Below are 20,835 nucleotides of genomic sequence, written 5' to 3'. Positions count from 1 at the left end.
GCTCTCTGCAATGCCCTGGCCAGATTCCAAGTCAGGGAACAATTTTCTGTCTATAAAAATCCCTCTTGAAGTTATGAACAGTCAAGTCCTAAAGACTCTTGAATTTAATTTGACAGGTTAAGGAAATGTCAGCTTAAGATAATGAGGAGAAAATCTGAGATGTTTATTCCTTTTATATATGTATATATACATAATTTTGAGGAAATAGAACTTCAGTTTTTATAAAACTCTGGAAAACATTTTGGAATGTTGCATGTGTTTCTCCTATGTTTTGTCATATCTTCTGTTTCAAGCAGCTGTTGGGGTGTGTATCTTATAAATCAATTTGTATCTCTATCATGAAAAAAGATGTTATGGTACTGAACTCTTACATCATCCTGTAAATCATGTTTTTCAGTGTAATGAATTTTCAGTTTAAAATAGCTTGCTTTTTTTTTTTTATAATAGAAAACTTAATCAGAAGAATATTTTATTTTATTTTTAAAAAAGAAGTATTAATCAACATATGAAAATTCTCAGTTATTTCCTCAGCTTTCACCCACTAGACTGTGAATTTGCTTCCATGTAAATCCTTTCAAAGTAAGATTTTATCAGTTTTCGTATTGCATAACTAAAATTGCCCAATCATCTTCATTATTTGAGTAAAAGGTTTGCAAAATATCTGCAGTGAGGAAGGATGATATAATTTATGAGCAAAATTTGGTTTGTATTTGAGCAAAGTTGCCGGTTCATCAAGACACTATAGAATCCCAAGTCACTGGAAAAAAACACAACAAAACAATAAACATACAAATACACTTTGGCTGTTTCATGACAATGAAGAAGGAAGTAGGAAATATAAGTATGTATTGTACTGTATGGAACAAAATAGTTAAAGGTTGACATGTTATTTTTTGGAACGAGAAAAATGGAATTAGTGACAAGTCCGTTTGAGATCCTTTGGGATGGAAGATGGCACATAGTGGCAGGATGCACAGTATTTGCTGTATTATTATAATCTTTCTAATTGTTCAGAGAAATAAAATGTACTTTGCTTGCCATCCTGTCCCTCAAATTTCCATCCCCTCTTAGAATATGCATTTGAACAGTATGAAATGATGTTTTGGCAAGCCCTGTTGAAGATAATTACACAGACACTTTATTTAGGTCAAAGCAACTGGGACTACAGTTTCTTCTTCCAAGTTCCTAGAGATTGTTATTTTTGTGGAGGGGTCATCTGCATAACTTAGAATGAAGAGGCCCTTGCATTGTATATGAGGCGTAATTTCATTTTTTTTTTTAAATCCCTTTTTGCCTTTGATCTGCACAGAACAAGGAAAACCTTCTCCAGTTTGAATTTCAGAATTACACGAATCCTGAGTTTGAAGGAGCACAGTGTGCTGGGAAGAAAAGGGAGAGCGGGTTAATCTTCTATAATACTTTCTATATGAAAGGAAGGAAATATCTTAATAGCATGTTGCAACAACAAGTGCGTTGTGTGTGCGTGTGCATGCGTGTGTGTGAGTGCACGCATGCTCATGCCTCCAACTCTGTGGTTGAAGTTGGCACAGAGAGCCCAACTAATAAATAAAGCTCTGACGGGCTGTGTTAATCATTGCTACTCTTGGAAAACCACTTTAGTAGGCTTTACTTTGTAAATCTCATGCATTACTCAGATGTTTAGCACTCTCCTTCTGGGGAAACATTTTGTAAACCACATGTGTTATTTCTCTTCTGTAAACAGAGGAGGAGAACCTCATTTTGGGGTTCTCCACATTTACAAGGTAAATATGCAACTTTGCAAAAAACAGTCCCAGGCTATGCAATAGAAATTGCAATTACAGATGCATTCTAAGTGTAACATGAGGCTTGTTTTAAAATAAGATTGCCAGTAAGTTATGAACCTTGTATGATATGCAAGCATAGGAAAAGCTGTGGGAATTCACCCATCATCTAGTACCATTCCAGATGAGGTGGATTTGGCTCACTCTCTTTTCATGCTAATGTAACAGCCTATGAGTAATTGGATGTTAAATATAATGATAGTATCATAGAATGATTTGGGTTGGAAGTGACCTTAAAGATCATCTAGTTACAACCAACCCCCCTTGGGCAAGGACACCTCCCATCAGACCAGGTTGCTCAAACCACCATTCGGCTTGGTCTTAAACGCTTCCAGGGATGGGGCATCCACAACTTCTCTGGGCAACCTGTTCCAGCCTCACCACCCTCATAGTAAAGAATTTCTTCCTTATATCTAATCTAAATCTACCCTCTTTCAGTTTAAAGCCATTATCCCTTGCCCTATCAGTATCCTCCCTGACAAAGAGTCCCTCCCCAGCTTCCGTGTAGGCCCCCTTCAGGTATTGGAAGGCCTCTATAAGGTCTTCCCAGAGCCTTCTCTTCTCCAGGCTGAACAACCTCAACTCTTTCAGCCTGTCTTCACAAGAGAGGTGCTCCAGCCCCATGATCATCTTTGTGGCCCTCCTCTGGACTCGCTCTAATACATCCATTTCCTTGTGCTGTTGGGCCCCCAAGCTGAACACAGCATGCCAGATGGGGTCTCACAAGAGTAGAGGGGGAGAATCAACTCCCTCACCCTGCTGGCCTTGCTTCTTTGATGCAGCCCAGGGTACAGTTGGCTTTCTGGGCTGCAAGCACACATTGCTTGCTCATGTCAGGCATCTCATCAACCAACACCCCCAGGTGCTGCTCTCCTTAGGGCTGATCTCAGTCCACTCTCCCCCCAGCCTGTATTTGTGCTTGGGATTGCCCTGGCCCAGATGCAGGGCCTTGCACTTGGCCTTGCTGAACCTCATGAGGCTTGTGTAGGCCTACCTGTCAAGGTCCTGCTGGATATACATTTATAGATTCCAAATAAGTAAAAAACTACGATCTTTTCATGCGTTCCCACCTGCTGTATATTTGATGTGTTCTATATGAAATTATTAGATCACAGCTTATCATGGGCATAATTCTTTTAGTCCCTGATATTATACTAGAAATATTCCCTATGTTTTTATATAGAATAAAATAGAATAGAATAGTATATAGAATACCTATATTCTTATTTATATCTATAAAAGCATAACTGAATACTTATACATATGTATATTATTATATCTGCATTTGTAACTAATTATGTGTTTATAAGTTAGAGTATCGCTTTATAAATATAATAAAATATCAGAAAAGCTCTTTCTGTCTTGAGAGTCCAAGTGAAAATATTTTTTTTTCTGTATTGTTACAGAGCTACAAAAATCCTTCTGTCAAGCTGCAGCTGTGTGGTGCTCTTTGGCTGGTAGCCTGTGCAATGGAGGGATAGCATCAGGCTCCTGCCCTAACTTACTAAATGATTTCCTCCTTTGCTTGCTGCTGGGAAAATATTTTCCTTCAGTTATCCTAGATTAAAAAAGGACAGCAGTGTTATGTTGACTGTAAACTTTCTTAAATCAGAAGTAGGAATTAGCATATAATTAATTGAGGATATATTGAAATACTGTTTTTAAAAATATATGTGCCACAGGGCTGATGAGTTCCATAACATCTTATGCTATTCATTCTTCACAATTATTTTCCATTCCTGTATGTCTTCCTTTATGATAGATGTAGAAGCAGAGAGATCACACAAGACCAAAAAGAAAAGAAGAAAAACAAAACAAACAAAACACAAACTTTTCTAAGTTGATGCAAGTTTGTACAGTCCTTTATTTACTCAATCAAAGGACTATATGGCTGTCCTGTGAAGTGGAATCATTTAATTAGGAGATGGTACAATTATTCAACCGAAGTGCTACAGCTAAATTCTGTAATTGCCACATGGAGCATCAACTGTGTCTTCTTGTATGCTGTCTGCTCCTATAAGATTGCATCAGTATGATCTATTGTGCCATCAATATTATTTTTCATATTCAATAGGACCTCCAGGGAGACTGTGCAGCTTTCTCAGTCTCCTGAGTAACTTGGAGTTGAGCTGGTTACAATATCAATTATAAGTATCAATTATTGTAAAGAAAAATGATTAAAAGTTTCATCTGCCAAAATTAACTTTTGACTAGCATTCATTTAATATCTTTGACTGAAGTATCCCATGATCCTGAGAGACTGGGTTTTAAGACAGCAAATGGAATTCAATGGTAGAAATTGCAAAGTGGTTGTATAGAGGGGAATTTCCCACCTAAAATCCTTGTCTGTTCTGTCTATGTATCTATGGGCAGGTCGTTATAGATACCCAAAGTTGTTGAAATGTTTTTGGAGAGTTGTTCGACACGATCAGCTAAAGAAAGGCAAAGGAAATATTAGGAGCGATTAGGTAAATATTAGAGGAAAAAAATCAAATGATTCATTATGCTATTATGCATGTTCATGGACTATCCATATCTTAAATACTGAATACAGTTCTGGTTATCTCCTAAGAGATAAACTGAAAATGGTACACAGAAATGTGATACATATTATCAGATGTAGGAATGCCTTCCATACAATGTGAACTGAAGAGCTGGACTTTTTATCTTGAAAAACAACTTCTGAGGGAATATGACAGAAGTCTATAATATAACTAATATAGCAGAGAACATGTTTAGCAAAGGATTAGACTCAGCTTTTCACAATCCATTGAAATTATTACGTTTAAAACAAACAAAAAACCTTTTGTATGTGGTGTGTGTGGTGCACAGTCAAAATATAATATAATGGAAGTGAAATATATGGAAGTGAAATATATGGAAATGAATATAATAGAAGTGAAAAGTAAAAATAGGTAAAAAAAAATTAGACATATTCATTGAAGTCCAGCTGTGGTTGTTAAACTGTATGTTTCAGAAGTAAACTCTGCTTTTTATGAACTCTAAAACTGACTGGGGAAAGCTGGAAATGTAAACTGGAGAAAAGAATGGCTGGCCTGGATCTCCTCCATCTCTACTGCTTCCCTAAGCATCCATCACTGGGAAGGGGCTGGGCAGATTGCTGTCTGATTCAGGATGTTTTTTATATTTTTACGTGTCCAGAGCTTAGAAATTTTGTCTTGTACTAGATTAATTTAAATGTTTTTACTACTTTTTTTACCACCTTGAGACCTTTTGTGTGCCAATCTTCTCACCTTATTAAGTCCAGTCAAACAAATGTGGGAGACAGTCCCTGCGATAACGAGCCTGAGTGTTAAAACAGTTGTGTGAGAGACCACAACAGCCCGGAGAAGTGACTTGCTCTTGCTCACACAAGCACTGAATGTTAGTCAGGAATAACTTTATCTACCTGTGGTGAATTCTTGACCTTGTTAAAATCAATGTCATAACTACCTTTGGCTCCAAAAGAGTGAGCTCTTCACCCTTTGTAATGAAAATTCTGTAGACGTTAGTTAGTATACTGTATTCTGAATTATGATATATATTAGAATAGGCCAGTCCAGACTAGAAAAGTAATTAAAGAGTGCTCTTTCCAATTAATGGAAGCCTATTTACCTTACTTTCAGAAACTCTGAACTGCTTCCATCACTGAATGTGATACTTATCACAAGCTGCCTTGGTGATTTTCCAGAAAGGAGCTGTAACTCTGAACTCACAGAGAGCTCTGAGAACCCAGGAGAGGCAGGAGACAACCCTAAGAGACAGTGTGCATCTTGCAAAATCAGTTTTAAAATCAGTTCATCCCTTTTTCAGGTAAACAGATTCCTGCCCTGCATGTTGGTGCTCTGAGTCTCACTATATCTAAATTTTCTACTTGCATAGTTTAACTTTAGCATGGCAACCCCCTGGGGAACATGTGCCTCTGAAAGGGGGCCTGGATGTTCATGATTATGAGATGTATATCTCAAATAGAGTAGGAATGATTTTAATCCAGATTATGACATTTGTATTCTTTTCAAGTTAGTCTGCATAAGGGAAAACATATTGACATCTCACATCTATGGTAGCAAGAAAAATTATTTTCCATATTAAGATAAAAATCTTCAAGTTGATTTTAAATGTTACACATTTTTTTTTCCCTTGGTTTGATTTTCCATTATAAGATTTCTCTTGTCCCAGTGCATTTCATGAATAATAATCTTAAGTCTTCAAAATAACAATAGCACTTGGATTTTCTTCCACATTAACTGGACTACATTTTTTGAACACATGCTAGAGATTTGGAGCCACATCCTTGTGAAAACTGAATCAAAGGAGCTTTGTTGATTTACACAGTCTGAAGATTTTTCTCTGTGTTCTGGGCTTTGCTGCTAGCCCCAGATTTCATGCTACAAGAAACCATGAGAGTTTCCATCATCACTGTATAACTGCCTCTATGCTTCCAAAAGCTGGGAGAAGGAGAAATACAAATGGTCTGGAGAATATTAGTACTGGAAATTGGTTTAAATTTAGTAGTACAAAGTGCAAAGTACTGCATTTAGGAAACAATAACAAGAATTTTTGCTGGAAACTAGTGATTCATTTTGACAGAAGACAAATATCTGTGTCTCAAATGTTACAGGCATTAATGCACAGAGATGTGTCTGAGCCATTGGCAATGTTGCAGCTGTGAAAAAGGCAAATGAAATCCCAGGTAAGACATACCTAACAGAAATAGCTAAATGTTAAGCATACCTCATATGGCATGAGAAGAATCTCCTCTGGAATAGTGTACAATGCAGTTTTGTTCACTTTTATTGAGTTAATTGAAATGGGGGAAAAACGTATAGATGAGACTACTGGAAAGAAGACAGGGAAGCAACCTGTCTCAGGAAAAGTGACTGAAAGAGCTTGGCAAGAGAAACTAATGTCCTGCCTCAGCCCTTCTGCCTGAGAGTATTATTTCTAGCTTCGCGAGTAAAAATGGTATCAGTATTATCCAGACAACCATTCTGTGGTCAAACAATGACTGAGAGCTACATGAAGACCCTAAAAACTACCACTTCTGATGTCCTTTGAGATTTCACAGCTTGCTTTCTCACAGATGAATTTTAATATATCTGTCAGTCTTCTTTAGGTAGGAAAAGTAGCGTACATGCAACACTGAAACTATTTCCTACAAGCTCTCCATATGGATACCGTCAGCTTAAACTGCTTCACATAAAGATATTCTTAGTGAGAGTATAACAATATCCATGTGAAAACTGAGCAGTGGGTTAATTCTACCTAACTGTAGGTGCCTAAGGTGCTTCACATAGAAGCCTAGTCATATCCAAAGGGCAATCAGATCTCAGGTGGTTTGAAACACCCTGGGGAGATGTCTCTCTCTTGACTAGGCAGCATGATTTGGCACTCAGCTCTGGTGTCTCAGGCAGTGTCTCTGTAACATCTCACAGGTGAATCCCTGCCCTTTGTGCAGGATTGCTGGTGTGCTTCAAATTCTCACCTCAATGTGAATTAACTTCAAGATGAAGATGAAGCCTACATCAAAGAACAAAATCAACAGTTGCTTTGTCCCTGATTTGAAGGTAGGAGGACCGGGTTTAAATTAAAATTGCTACCCACAATATGGCTTCTTAAAATGTATACCTGGCCATGAATCCCTTCCTCTTCTCAGGGCAGGAAGATGGTAGTATGGTAGTTTATTGGTTCTAAATTTCTTTACTGGTCGCTTCTACATGATTAATTCAAGCCTCTGAGGAAGAATTACTTCCAGGTTGACTTTTCCACCGGTTGGAATCTCTCCTGTCAGGATTATGAAGCTGTCTCCCACACAATTTAAAAACCTCTTTGATGTAGCCTGTATCGTGCTCTAGCTGCACAGCAAATATCTGGGAAATTAAGCTCTCCAATGGGGAGGGTATCCTGTGGTTACAAGTATCTTGTGAGTTGGTCCAAGAATTATTATTCTTGCTTTCCTCCAGTCTTGGTGATCTATAGCATTTACCTCCTGTAGATTCCCCTTTGATTTTCATTCCTTTTGTCTTTATCCAAGAAATTCACTACCCTATTCTCCATTTTCATATTGTCGTCTGCTGGCATTGGAGCGGTTTTTCACATACAAATCCATCCCTCCTCTGTCTCTTCCCGTTGTGTCTCTTCTATATAAATTGAACCTGTCCGTACTGATATTCTGGTTATGAGAATCATTTTACATGGTTTCATTTGCACTCATGCTTTCCATTATTTAGTGATACTTCTAGTTCTTCTTGCTTGTTTCCCATACTGAATTTCCATTCACATAAAGCCACTTTATGACTTTAGTACTTTATTATTCATCTTCTATTTCAGAGACTCAACTTCTGTCTTATTTTGTGTGTTAAGAGCACACACTTGATTCTCTGGATTAAGTAAAAGCTTCTCCTTTCAGCTTATTTTAAAGCCCACATAACGAGCCAATTTTGTACCTGAGAAGTTGTCACTCTGTCTGTTTTAGTGGGGACCATCTAAGCAAAACAGCCATCTCTCATCACAGAAGATCGCTGAATGCTCTTTGAATCTAAAATCTTTTTCTCTGTGCTGTGGAAGAATATAGTGATAGGTGTCTCATATCAGTCTTTTATTTTCTTTGCCAATGCATTGTATTGGAAGGCTCTGAGAAAAAATCACCTGGGTTGATTTCAGCTTCATTTCTTTCCCTATTTCTTTTCCTTGATCTCTGAGGAGGTCTTTCATCTTCCCTAAACAAAATTATAGCTGTTCCTTAAATCAGAGATTGCTTATCAGAAAAAAACTCCTTCCAAGGAAATAAATAAATAGAACAAAACTGGGTGAATGTGAAACAAATGTTTCAGTTTTCTGTAGTTATCAGTACGCTAATGTCCATGCTCTGCGGTATTACTGTGGAAATACTGCAGTATTACTGTGGAAACAGTGATGTGGGTTACTAAAAGAAAGATGATCTACTGTCAAATGCTTGCCAAAAGAGAAGGGGTCAATTTCTTTATGAGCCTTCCTCTTAAAAAGAATAGTAGAAAAATGAACGTCCAGTCTGATTCATCTTTCTGCAGATTTTGAAGGTTGAGCTCAGGGCATCATAACCATATTGCAGCCCCAGCACTCTGGGACATGTTCCTGGGCTGTGCAGGATCACTGAAGGATAAGCAGAAATATAATTTGTATTTTTACAGATAAATGTCAGTTAGCTGTTTTCCTGTTTTAACAGGGAATTTGAATTATGATTCCTGAGTTTCTGTGAGGTTGGTTCACTTAGCAGCACTCTTTGATATTTGTGAAATGCCAGCTTTCTATGAATATAAGAGTTTGGCAAAGAACGAGAGAACTATTCATTAAAATTCAAAAGTACATAAATGACAAATAAGGAAGTAATTTAGAGGATGTATTTGGCATGTGGGGTGTGGAAACCAACCAAGTAGCCTACTGCAACTTTGACTATATTTGAAGTTATGTATTTAACTCATCCTTCTGATCCCAGGCTGGCTCAAGTCTGCAGGGGAAGCATTTTACATCCTGCACACACTTTTTACTGAGGTGAAGTAATGGCCTCTAGATGTTAGTGAGGCCAGGGTAAAGGTTGAAGAGCTGGGGCATCTGCTGGCAATGTTCCATGGAGACGGAAAGTGAGAACACTGACATACCCAAATGGCACATAGAGTAAATACAGTGATGTAACCAAGAGCTTAATTTTTGATGTCTGTTGCCACATGAATCCAGGAATGGGTGTTGTCCATTTTTTTTCTCAAGAAAGGACAAAGGCTACACATTATTATCTTTCTGCAAGGATTAGAAAAGCTTGCTTTGTCTCTGGGATGCTTAGAGTTTGGCTTGGCTTCAGATATCAGCTTGGGCAGGTCAGCTTCAGGAGGGTCTGCGTCACCTGGGCTAGAAGCCTGGGGGTGCTGGGTATTCCTTGATACTTTTGCTAGAAACAGATAGATGAAACTTATGTTTCAGACCACCTGTACTTGTCAGTAATTGTGCTCAACTGCGTTATAGGCACATAGGAATGGTATGGTTTCTGCGCAAGCTCATGTTGCCTATCAGGTTAAAAAAAAAAAAAAAGTCTTTGAGATATGAAACCTTCCTTTGCATGAGCAATTGTTTTTGCATGCCACAATGATTGTGCAGACTGCATTGCAGATCTTCCTTGCTGCCTGGAGTTTGCAAACATGCCTTAGCTCCCTTTTCACAGGCAGCCTCTTGCATGGGGAAAAGCTAATATGTTCCGAGGTAAGGTCTGAAAATATGCTGTACCATGAAAAACTATAGCAGAAGCTATCAACCCTAATCACAAAGCAGAAAAATCAATCTATTATTCCTTCCAATAATGCCATTGGTAAACACTAAAGCCAGGAATTACCTTTACTGGCTTGCGTGCCATTTTAAGGTACACAAACTGCATGGTAACTTCATTGTTCGCAATAGTAATTAAGTCACTACATTATCTCATCACAGTGAGTCACTTAACTGGCATTGCTGTTGCAAGATGGGAAAATTTACCAACCTGGAAAATTATGGGTCAGATTAACTCCTAGTGTAACATTCAGAAGTATTATGCCCTGAATACATTTGGCCCACCCTTTATAAATTAGATTGTGTTTAATGTTCTTCAGAGAGGAGATGAATCAGAACTGCTGTTGAAAAAAAAAAGAAAAAAAAAAAGAAATAAAAACCTGTCTCATGCTTTTAGTTTGCCCATTCCTTAGGGCAAATGGCTGTTGAAGTTGTGGAAATAATCCCTTGTTTTTTCAGAAAAGGCCTACCTGCAGCTTCAGCAGTAGATCACCAAGAGAGTGTATCTTCTGTACCAGGTCATGGGAGTTCAGCTCAGAGTTGTACAGTAGAAAGAGCATGCCTGCAGTCTCTTCAAGACATCAGACTGCTGTAAGTCAGCCATGCACATGGCCCTGAAGGGATATCTACAAGGTACTTAAAGCTATAACATCACTCACAAAGGTCTGAGACAGGAATCAAGTTTAAAATATACAATCACTTTTGAAATATGATTTAAAGGAGGCCATGAATATCTATTTTTGAAAACCTGCTGTGGCTGAATTTTACTTTTGACCATTAAATATATATATATATATATATTATTTTTTTTTCACAAGGAAAACAGAAACTGTTGATACTGTGATATTTTTTACTGATGACTCTCATTACCGCTGAGTGACAGCTCCTTAATTCAATTGCAGGAATATATGGACATTGTGCCCAGGTAAACACTCATTAACTTTTCTTGACAGCCCTTTTTAAATTAAAGAAAAAAAAAAAAAGACAAGCCAAGTTGCTGCCAGTTTTGGCAGCTCTGATCTTGCCCTGACTCTAAGCCTAAGGAGCCTTTACCAGGTTTCATTTCCAAGGACACCGGTGCGCTTCCAGCAAGGTGCGTGTCCCTGGCTGCCGCCGCAGCGTTCCCAGCTGCGGAACGAGGGCTACAAAACCCCCGGTGGGTGCAGAGCGGTGCTCTCTGGTTTTCGTTTTGTGGAAAGAGTTAAATAAAGACGAGGGTTCAGGGAAGGAGAGTCTAAGCCTGTTGAACTTGTTTTTCTCTCCCCCAGAGCTGCCCAAGTTTACAGTCTGTGGCGCTATCTGTAGGGCTTCAGACAGCAATAAAAGGGAGCCGGAGAGGTTCCTTGACAAAAGCCTGAAACCCTGGTATCTCTTTTGTTTTCACCCTCGTCTATGGCCACTGACATTACTCCCTTACACCATGGATGGATAATAAGCCCCCTTTGCAGGAATAGAAAAGCTCTTATACATTTTAATGTGACCTTAGACAGTGCTTTTCAGAAATCACAGGCACATCTGACTACACTTGAGGTTGAATTGAGCTAATGGCATTCACCTCATCTTTAGATGCAAAATTGGAAGATAAAAAGACCTTGATGTGAAAAGGAAAGGGGGGTTGTGGGGAGCGGGGGTGGGGGGAAGAGAAGCAGATTAGAGATATTGCTTAAAAATCTTATGATTGCTAGTTGATAACGAAATGTCTCCTTCTCTTTCTAAAAACCCTATGGGCTTGCAAGATGTCCTTGCGCTTTTATTTTTAATGATAGAATCTTTTTATTCCCTGGCCAAGGAAATTTCAATGTTGCTGCATATGTGGCCAGGAGATACGTTGACCTTTAGCAAATCTTATTTTTAAAATCAGATGGAACAGTTATTGCAATATTCCAGCCCTGTAAGATTAAAAAAGAGCTTTCTTCCTCTGTAATCAGACGTGGATTAAATTTATTAAAGGTGCAGTATCTCTTTTTTAAATGACACTTGCCAGTCATACTGAATTCTAATAAGCCATTTGAAGATGTTGTATCCTTCTGCTTTTATTTTATTTTATTTTATTTTATTTTTTAAAGCTGAAACCAAGGCATTATAAAACGAGTGGGATAACTTATTTGGCTACCAAAGAAACTTGATGTTAACAGGAAAAGGGCAGCAGACAAAAGAAAGCAGCTGAAACATTAATGAATGATAATGCTGAGCAATGAAACATGCAAAGGAGCATGCAACGAGGAAATTCAATGAGGAAAATACAATTTAAAGACCAAAGTATATCTACTCAGTGAAAAGGTGTAACCAGCACAGAAAGAAAGGCTTAAAAATCAAGTGGTGAGTTGGTTATAATAATTTCCGTTCTATTCCTGAACAGAACTGCCTGACTGTTCGGTGCATATGCACATTTGGGAATGTGAGACCAGTCAATCATATTTGACTGTGTTTGTGTTTTCCAAGTACAGAGTGTTGTTCTGGGTTGTCCAAAATATAGGTAAAGCTATAATCCTTCTGCTTGGGAGTGTACAAATTCACTAGATGGGCTCCTTGACACTGTTGCTGAAATTTTCAAAACAAAGTTAGAGAGTTATTTGGCTGCTTCTGTTAAAATTCTATTTTGAGTCTTCCTTCCAAAATTTAACCTCTAAGTGTGAGTGCAAAAACACTGATGGCACAGGAAATGTGGAGCGTACAAGGACACTCAGCTGATGTTTCTTGCTAAGCTTATCCATCCTTTCAAAATAATTAGCACTGATTCCTAATTAGGAATCTGATCTATGCTCTCAGATCATGGCTAGCAAGGGAATCTTTCTATCTGACCTTCCCAGTCCTACCTAGTCAAAATTTTCAGTGATTCTGAACTTCTTTTGCAGACTCAGTCTGGATGTACGATAATCACAGTAGAAATCTTCATGGATGGCTCCTGAAAAGAAGACAAAATTGAATTTTGCCCTTTTGTATGCAGAGCCCTGCACTGCATGCAATGTCGTAGCTGTGGAGTCTCGGTCAGAACGATTCTACAGGTGCACTTGTCAGGTTCTCGCTGCCGAGCCAGGCTTATGGCTCCTTCTGTAACAATGCCAGCCATTGTCAGAGCATCTTCTGCATCCCGTCCTTTACTTCCTGGTTCCCTTTCTGGTTTCTATCTCTTATTCCCCAGGAGATGGCCATTATTGGACATATATATGATAGTGGGATATGCGGAGCCAAATGTATCTCCAGGATAACCTTGCAGACACTAGTAGATTAGCATGTCTGATAAATTTGGCCATTTCTGTGATGCAAAACCTCATCATTTTATCCCTAAATAAACATTAATTAAAAATTTTACATACATTAAATATATGAAAGTAAAAAGAAAAAAAAAAAAGCTTCCATAATAACATTGTAAGAAATATTACTTACAACAGTGAAAGCTAGGAAATTTAGTAATTCAAGCTTGTCTGGAAAATTGAAGCATCAATGCCAGCTAACAGGAGCTGAGAATTAACTACCTGACTGCAATTTCTTAGTCATATTATTCCCTTATGATTTTCGTTGTACATAGGAAAGCAGTTCTATTTCAAATGTGTGATTTTTTTTAAACCCAGATGCTTTAGGAGCCCTAAAATTAGTAAGTCAAAACCAGACTTTCTTTCTTTCTCTCTCTCTTTCTCTTTCTTTTTTTTTTTTAATCTTTCTTTTTCTTTCCCTCTTTCCTTCTTTCTTTCTTTCTTTCTTTCTTTCTTTCTTTCTTTCTTTCTTTCTTTCTTTCTTTCTTTCTTTCCTTTTCTTCTTTTCTTTTCTTTTCTTTTCTTTTCTTTTCTTTTCTTTTCTTTTCTTTTCTTTTCTTTTCTTTTCTTTTCTTTTCTTTTCTTTTCTTTTCTTTTCTTTTCTTTTCTTTTCTTTTCTTTTCTTTTCTTTTCTTTTCTTTTCTTTTCTTTTCTTTTCTTTTCTTTTCTTTTCTTTTCTTTTCTTTTCTTTTCTTTTCTTTTCTTTTCTTTTCTTTTCTTTTCTTTTCTTTTCTTCTCTTCTCTTCTCTTCTCTTCTCTTCTCTTCTCTTCTCTTCTCTTCTCTTCTCTTCTCTTCTCTTCTCTTCTCTTCTCTTCTCTTCTCTTCTCTTCTCTTCTCTTCTCTTCTCTTCTCTCTCTCTTCTCTTCTCTTCTCTTTCTTTCCTTCTTTCTTTTTTCTTTTCCTTCCTTCCTTCCTTCCTTCCTTCCTTCCTTCCTTCCTTCCTTCCTTCCTTCCTTCCTTCCTTCCTTCCTTCCCTCCCTCCCTCCCTCCCTCCTTCTGTTCTTACTTCCGTTCTTACTTCCATTCTTCTGTTTTTGTTTGTTCTTCCATTTGTTCTTCCTTTCATTCTTTCATTCTTTCTTTTGTTTTTTCTTTTTCTTTCCTTCTCTCTCTCCCTTTCCTTCTCTCTCCCTTTCCTTCTCTCTCTCCCTTTCCTTCTCTCTCTCCCTTTCCTTCTCTCTCTCCCTTTCCTTCTCTTCTCTTCTTCTCTTCTCTTCTCTTCTCTTCTCTTCTCTTCTCTTCTCTCTCTCTTCTCTTCTCTTCTCTTCTCTTCTCTTCTCTTCTCTTCTCTTCTCTTCTCTTCTCTTCTCTTCTCTTCTCTTCTCTTCTCTTCTCTTCTCTTCTCTTCTCTTCTCTTCTCTTCTCTTCTCTTCTCTTCTCTTCTCTTCTCTTCTCTTCTCTTCTCTTCTCTTCTCTTCTCTTCTCTTCTCTTCTCTTCTCTTCTCTTCTCTTCTCTTCTCTTCTCTTCTCTTCTCTTCTCACCTTTCCCTTTCCCTTTCCCTTTCCCTTTCCCTTTCCCTTTCCCTTTCCCTTTCCCTTTCCCTTTCCCTTTTTTTTTTTTCCCTTTCTCCTCTGCTGTAGCTTATGGGTGTACCTAACATTAGGCCAGTGTTCTTGTCATAATTTTCTAAATAAAAATGATTATTATTAGAGGGTGGTCCATTATTTCCTATGTTTTAAAATGTATTTTAAATTGCTTTTTGATATTGTACAATGCCCCAAGCACTTCAGCGGGGGAGCACTTTATAAATAAAATTATTATTATTATGCTTAGTGCACATGTCAGCAAGTGTTCATAGGAAATAAGTGACTGGTACCCTTGCCCTCCAGAGACTGAGAGCCTTATTACTTTAACTTGACTTTCACCGGCCTGAAGTCTGGGTAAGAATTAGAGTCACTTCTAATCTTGTTCTTCCTATTGGCACAAGAAAATGAGCTGTCATTGAGTAACACTGGCAATGAAGGGCCATTTTTATAATTCCTTCTACTTCATATGCTATAACCACGTTCCTCCTTTTTAATTTGAGGATGTAAAGTTGTCAAATGGGAGGGGTGGGTTGGGGGAAGAGCTCTTAAAAGTTTCAGTGGGACCTTCTGGAAGACCCTGTGTTTGGTGTGCATGGATATGTGGGTGGACTGGCAGAAAGGCACGAATAATATCAGATTGTGTCAATGTTAAAACTTAATAAGCAGTTTGGTGTGGTATGTGGAGACAGCGTTGGTCCTAAGTTGTGATTGTGTAGTCTTTGAAATCTGCAATTCTTTAATAGATAATTTTTTTTTCCCTTTAGATGAACTTTAAAGAAAAATGATAATGTAAGCACTGCTAGTTACTCTAGGTTGGGATTTAAGATTACAGCATTTAGTAAGATTATATATTTGATGAACAAGGCGAGGTGGTGTGTGTCAGCCTTTGAAGGGGTTACCTCGCTTAGGAAGTGAGTATTAACAGCATCTCAGCCCTACCAAGATTAACGTCAGTGGAATCAAAACTGGCATTAGCAGAGCACTGTTGTCAGGAAGCTCACAACAGTTCAATAACTTTAACACACTGGGTAGATTTCAGTGTGTGTGTCAAAGACTAGTACTGCTTAAAAAGGCATGTGGCAAGTAGGAAGTTTTAATATAAAGATCATAAAAGATTTGAATACCAAATGTGCAAATGTACAAGTGTTGAGTATTACTTGCGGGTACTTGTAAAAATAAACTTTTTTTTTTCTTTTCTTCTGATCAACCCCCCCTCCTTTTTTTTTTTTTTTTTTTTTTTTTTTCTTTTTCTTTTTCTTTTTCTTTATAACAAGGGAATTCCCATCTTTGGAGAACTGGTAGAGGGGTCTGATACAACCTGTACATCTACTCTCTCACTTACATGTACAGCTGTCGATGAACTTGGTGAGAAAATGTGGATTGTTAGCTAATGATAATAGGCAGGATATGTGAGGGAGAGATAAAACTGCATTTGTTGGTTTCGACAAACACGTTGCTGTATATCAGGTTTGATTTTAACTTATTTTTATGCTTCTTTACTTTTTCTGCAAGCGACCCTTTACCAACGATAAAGGCCCTTCTCCGCTCTCTGCAGCCAGCGAGCACTGCTGAAAGCTGGCGATGTGTACACAGAGGCGCACTTTTAGGGGTGCTTAAAGAAATCCATGTGAAGGCTGTCCCCTTTCCCATCTCCTCCCCCGGGGGAAAGGAAGAAAACAAAGCCCCGCTTCCAGTTAGTACGTGTACAAAGGCCGGTGCCATCCAATTAGCGTCTCAGGGAAGCGGGGCTGGGAGGCTGCGGCAGCCGAACAAGAGCAGCAGGAGCGGGGCCGGGGGGACCTGGAGCGCCGCTGCCGAGCTCCCGGCTCTGCCCGGCCCCAGCACCCGGCCCTGCCTCCGGGGGATGGAAAACTGGAAGAGGGATTTGTTTGTGAAAAGTCTGAGGAGCCGCTCTCCTCTCAGCCCTCCCAGCCCAGGCGAGAGTGGGGATTGCCTGGTTTTAGTAGTGATGTAAACTAGGAAATATTTTATTTTTCGGCTTGCTTTGTCAGACCTTTCGAGATGAAAGCGTGAGGCTGTGCTCTGTGTAGCGCCTCGGTTCAGCTCTGGTTTGCATATGTGCACGCTGTGCAATTCTTATTTTGAATTGGGAGCTGCAGTTTGACACAAACGCTGCTGTTTCTTTGAAGGAACGGGATGAATTTCTATGAAACATGAATTTCTCTGAAATAGATAGCAGCTTAGTTTACAGGTCAAATATAGCTAATATGTTGTGCTACATAAATTTGTAGGGGTGTTAAGTTTGGGGATGTCTGTGCCTTTGGGAGGGGAAGAAGAAAAGAGATATGCATTTTGAGAGGAAGATTTATTGTTGCTGTCCTTCTATTAATTTCTCTCACTAAAGTATGAAATCTTAGAAAGCTAAAACGAAATGAAGTAGAGTACGGAGTGCTTATTTGCCTCTGTTATAGGCTTTTTATAAATGAAAGAATTTGGTTGCAAATGATCCGAGGTAATATTTTAGTACAAGCCTTAAACTACACACTATTATTATCCATTCCCATGCTTCTCTCACTACATATCTGCAGATATTTTTGCTGCCCTTGCTGTTGTGGAAACACAGTCATTTTCACAACTTTCTCTTCTGCAAGTTACTCTGATTTGAAAACCTAAATCTGACTTCTTGTCCCTCCTAATTCTAATATCTGCCTTTGCTCTGCAGTTTGCTTCTGAAAATCCAGAACTACTGGGAAGGAAGAGGAAATAAATAATAATAATAATAAAAAAGAAATTATTCGCTTTAAATGTGTGAAGTGTTCCAATAATTTAAAACAGTTTAATTTAAATTTTAAACTACAAATCTTCAACCTCTAATCACTTCTAAACTGAAGTGGTTTTAACCAAATGTGAAGTGCCACAGCGTTTGAAATGATTATGCCTGGAGTAGATGACTGTAAACTTTGGAGAGGGTTTCAAACTATTTTTTTTTTTTTTTACACAAGCACTTGCAGAGTGTTCCAACTGAAGGAGGTGAGGGGACGAGAGGGAACCTCTACAAATACAGCAGGACCAAAACAGTGAAAACATCGAAGCATTTGAAAGTTTCTGGGGGTGCAACGTTCAACATCAGGCTGAGGCAAACTTAGGAAGCCCTTCCCAGCTCAAAAGCCTCGGTAGGGCTGGGGCTGTGCTGGGCTGTGGGTGCAAGGCTGGGAGGGTGCTGGGGGGTCTGTAGTCCCTGGGCTCCCGTGCGGTGGAGCACCGAACCTCTCCCAGCCGGCTCCATGGAGAGAAAGGTATGCGTGCAGCAGGGGGATGGTTAACACTTCCAAATTCGCAGCTATGTTTTTAGGACTCTTTCCAGAGTTAGTTTCTCTTCAACGTTTTTATTTTAGGGCTTTCAGTCTTTGCATTATGTGTTTTTCCTGTTTGAGGGAGAGAGTAAGAAACTTAAACGAGAATTCAGAAGCTGGTCCAGGACTCGGCTCCAGCTGGAAAAACACATGTGCTGGCATTCAGCTCCTGTAAGCTCCTTTCTGACTATTTTGAATGCTGGCATTGTTACAATAGGCAGGGGAACGGCCATGATAGCCCAGGGTGACAAATTGCTCAGTCTTGTGCATGTATGTTTTTGCCTGGCTGGTTTTTATTAGCATGTAAGTATCGTCTGCGGACTGCGCATTCTTCCCCTTTCATTTTCATGACCCTGTCCAGTTCAGACGACTGACAGATTCACTATGTGATTTCCAGCTTTTGATGATTAACTTTTTGACAGCAGTCCTTATCTTTTATTTAATACTATTATGATGATGATAACAAAGGGCTGCACGTCGGGCAGCGTGGCAGTCAGACTGGGTGCTACCGCCTTAATGCCACTGCCTCCTTAATGCCCGTGATAACTTCGCGTTGATTTAACAACAAAACAGAATGCAGCTTTACATGAGGAGAAAGGGGAACAACTGCTGAATCAGATTATTTGGGTTATTGCAATAGGTCACTATTTTATGTCAATAGGTAACTATTTTCTGCCCTGCTCCTTCAAGGGCTTTGGTACTCATTTAACTTTCCTCAGGCGAGTAATCCCATTGATTTAAGTGGGTCTGCACATATGTGTGTAAGGGCCAGAACCTTGTTATGCAGAGAGGATGTAAATAAACATCAACTTTTTCCCCTTTGGTTAGAAGGAGACTCTTGTAAATGAATGAAACCAAATGAACAAACAGAAAACAGATGAAAGAGAAAACATCCCTTCTTCCTGAAAGAAAAATGTTACATGCATCACTTCAGATTTGGCAGCCTCTTGTCTCTTGCAGACTCTGTTTTTGTTTGCTTAGAGATGGCTGAATTACTATTTTTGATACCACTTAGGACCATGTGCTAGAAAAGGGTTCTTGTCAAAGACTCCCAGTGGGGCTGGACAAGATCTCTCCAGCACGCTCTGTGCTCTCCAGCAGGGACGACCGGGGAAAGCGGCAAGGGGTAATTTTTGCTGCTCAGCCCCTCTTTTGCATAGGAATTTGCATGACAGATATAAACACACTTTGTGCGTGCAAATCAGAAATAGCTGCTTGTTGGGCATTTGCCAGGGAGAAAGGCTTTGACTTTGCAGCTTTCTTTCACTACTGGTCCAAGAGCTTAAATCTCTCATCTTCCAGTTGGTTATTAAATTATCCATGTCTATCGCTTTATGTTATAGGTGAGTTTTGTTCAATTTTGCTCTCTTTCCTGAGGATGGGGGCTGGTAGAGGGATACTAGATGGCCAATTCTCTTCCACTCCAGGGTCCTCTTGGTAGAAGATTGAATCCCTGATTTCTCAGCCATCCTTTCCTCATGTTAGTTAGATACTACTTTGTTGCTTTGATTTGAAACAGCTACTAAGGGGATCTTTTCCACTAAGGTTTTGGTGACAAAATGGAGATTTTTTTCCTCAGACATCGTCCTGGACATGTCTCCTTCCTTCTCCGCCTTGCTAGGAAGAAGCTGAGGCTAGCATCAGAAATGCCTATGGGGGGATTATGCCAGTTGAAAATATTCCTCTGCTTTGGGAATTCAGCACTGGCAACCAATGAAGGCATGATATCCCCTTTTTGCCACTCAAATGGAGTGAAGGAATTGAGTCAGGGCAGGGTCCTGCATCCCTGTTTAGCAGACGTTCCTCTTTCATGCACAGAGATTTTCCAATGAGTACATCTCATGGTTGAACTCAAGCAGTACAAGATAAAGTCAGCCCTCTCAGTGGGTGAAAAAAAAAAAACAGTCACGAATGTGTGAAAACTCTCTGGGGACATCCACATTCTTCATTAGTCTTTGTGTATACTAAGGATGATGGAAAACCTCCCATCTATTCTGATCAGGTTTATACATGATTAGCAGAGGTCTTTTTACAAGTTACTGTCTTGGCTAAGTGCTGGGGGTTGACCTTTAAAAGTGCAAGGTGTGAGCTGTGACTGCACAAATTAAGAAACAGGAAGCAGGACTTCTTTGTTTCTGGTTAGAGCAGACTCATATACTACAGATTGAGGAGGACATTTAGCAAAGCCTGCATTCCTCCTCAGTCTGGTCAAAACTTTTGTGCTGAAACATTTCTTCTGTTAAAAACATACTCATTTGCTGGCACTGAGACAATTCAGAAGAACAGGCTTGTTCTGACATATCTTCCAAATGGCATCATACTGGACAAGGAAAGAGATTTCTGTCAAAACCAGCTTGGTTCCTCACTGCTCCCTCTCTGCTGGCCACCCCATGGGCTGCCTGGGCTGGGGCAGTCCCAGACTTCACCCCTGCTATGGCTGAGCTGGAGATGCCTATGCTTGAGGTCCTCTGCAGAACTGGATTTCAGCACTTCTAACCAAAGTGTTTCAATTATTTGCAGTAGCTTTCCCCAGCCCTAAGTTTTCTTCTCCATAGGCAATTTTGAAAGATTCATTCTTCACTCTGATGTAGATTTTTAGTTCCTTCAAAACTGAAAAGCTGCCC

Source organism: Anser cygnoides, chromosome 5 (genome assembly GCF_040182565.1).
Source record: "Anser cygnoides isolate HZ-2024a breed goose chromosome 5, Taihu_goose_T2T_genome, whole genome shotgun sequence".
Lineage (NCBI taxonomy): Eukaryota > Metazoa > Chordata > Aves > Anseriformes > Anatidae > Anser > Anser cygnoides.
This window is presented reverse-complemented; position numbering follows the sequence as displayed.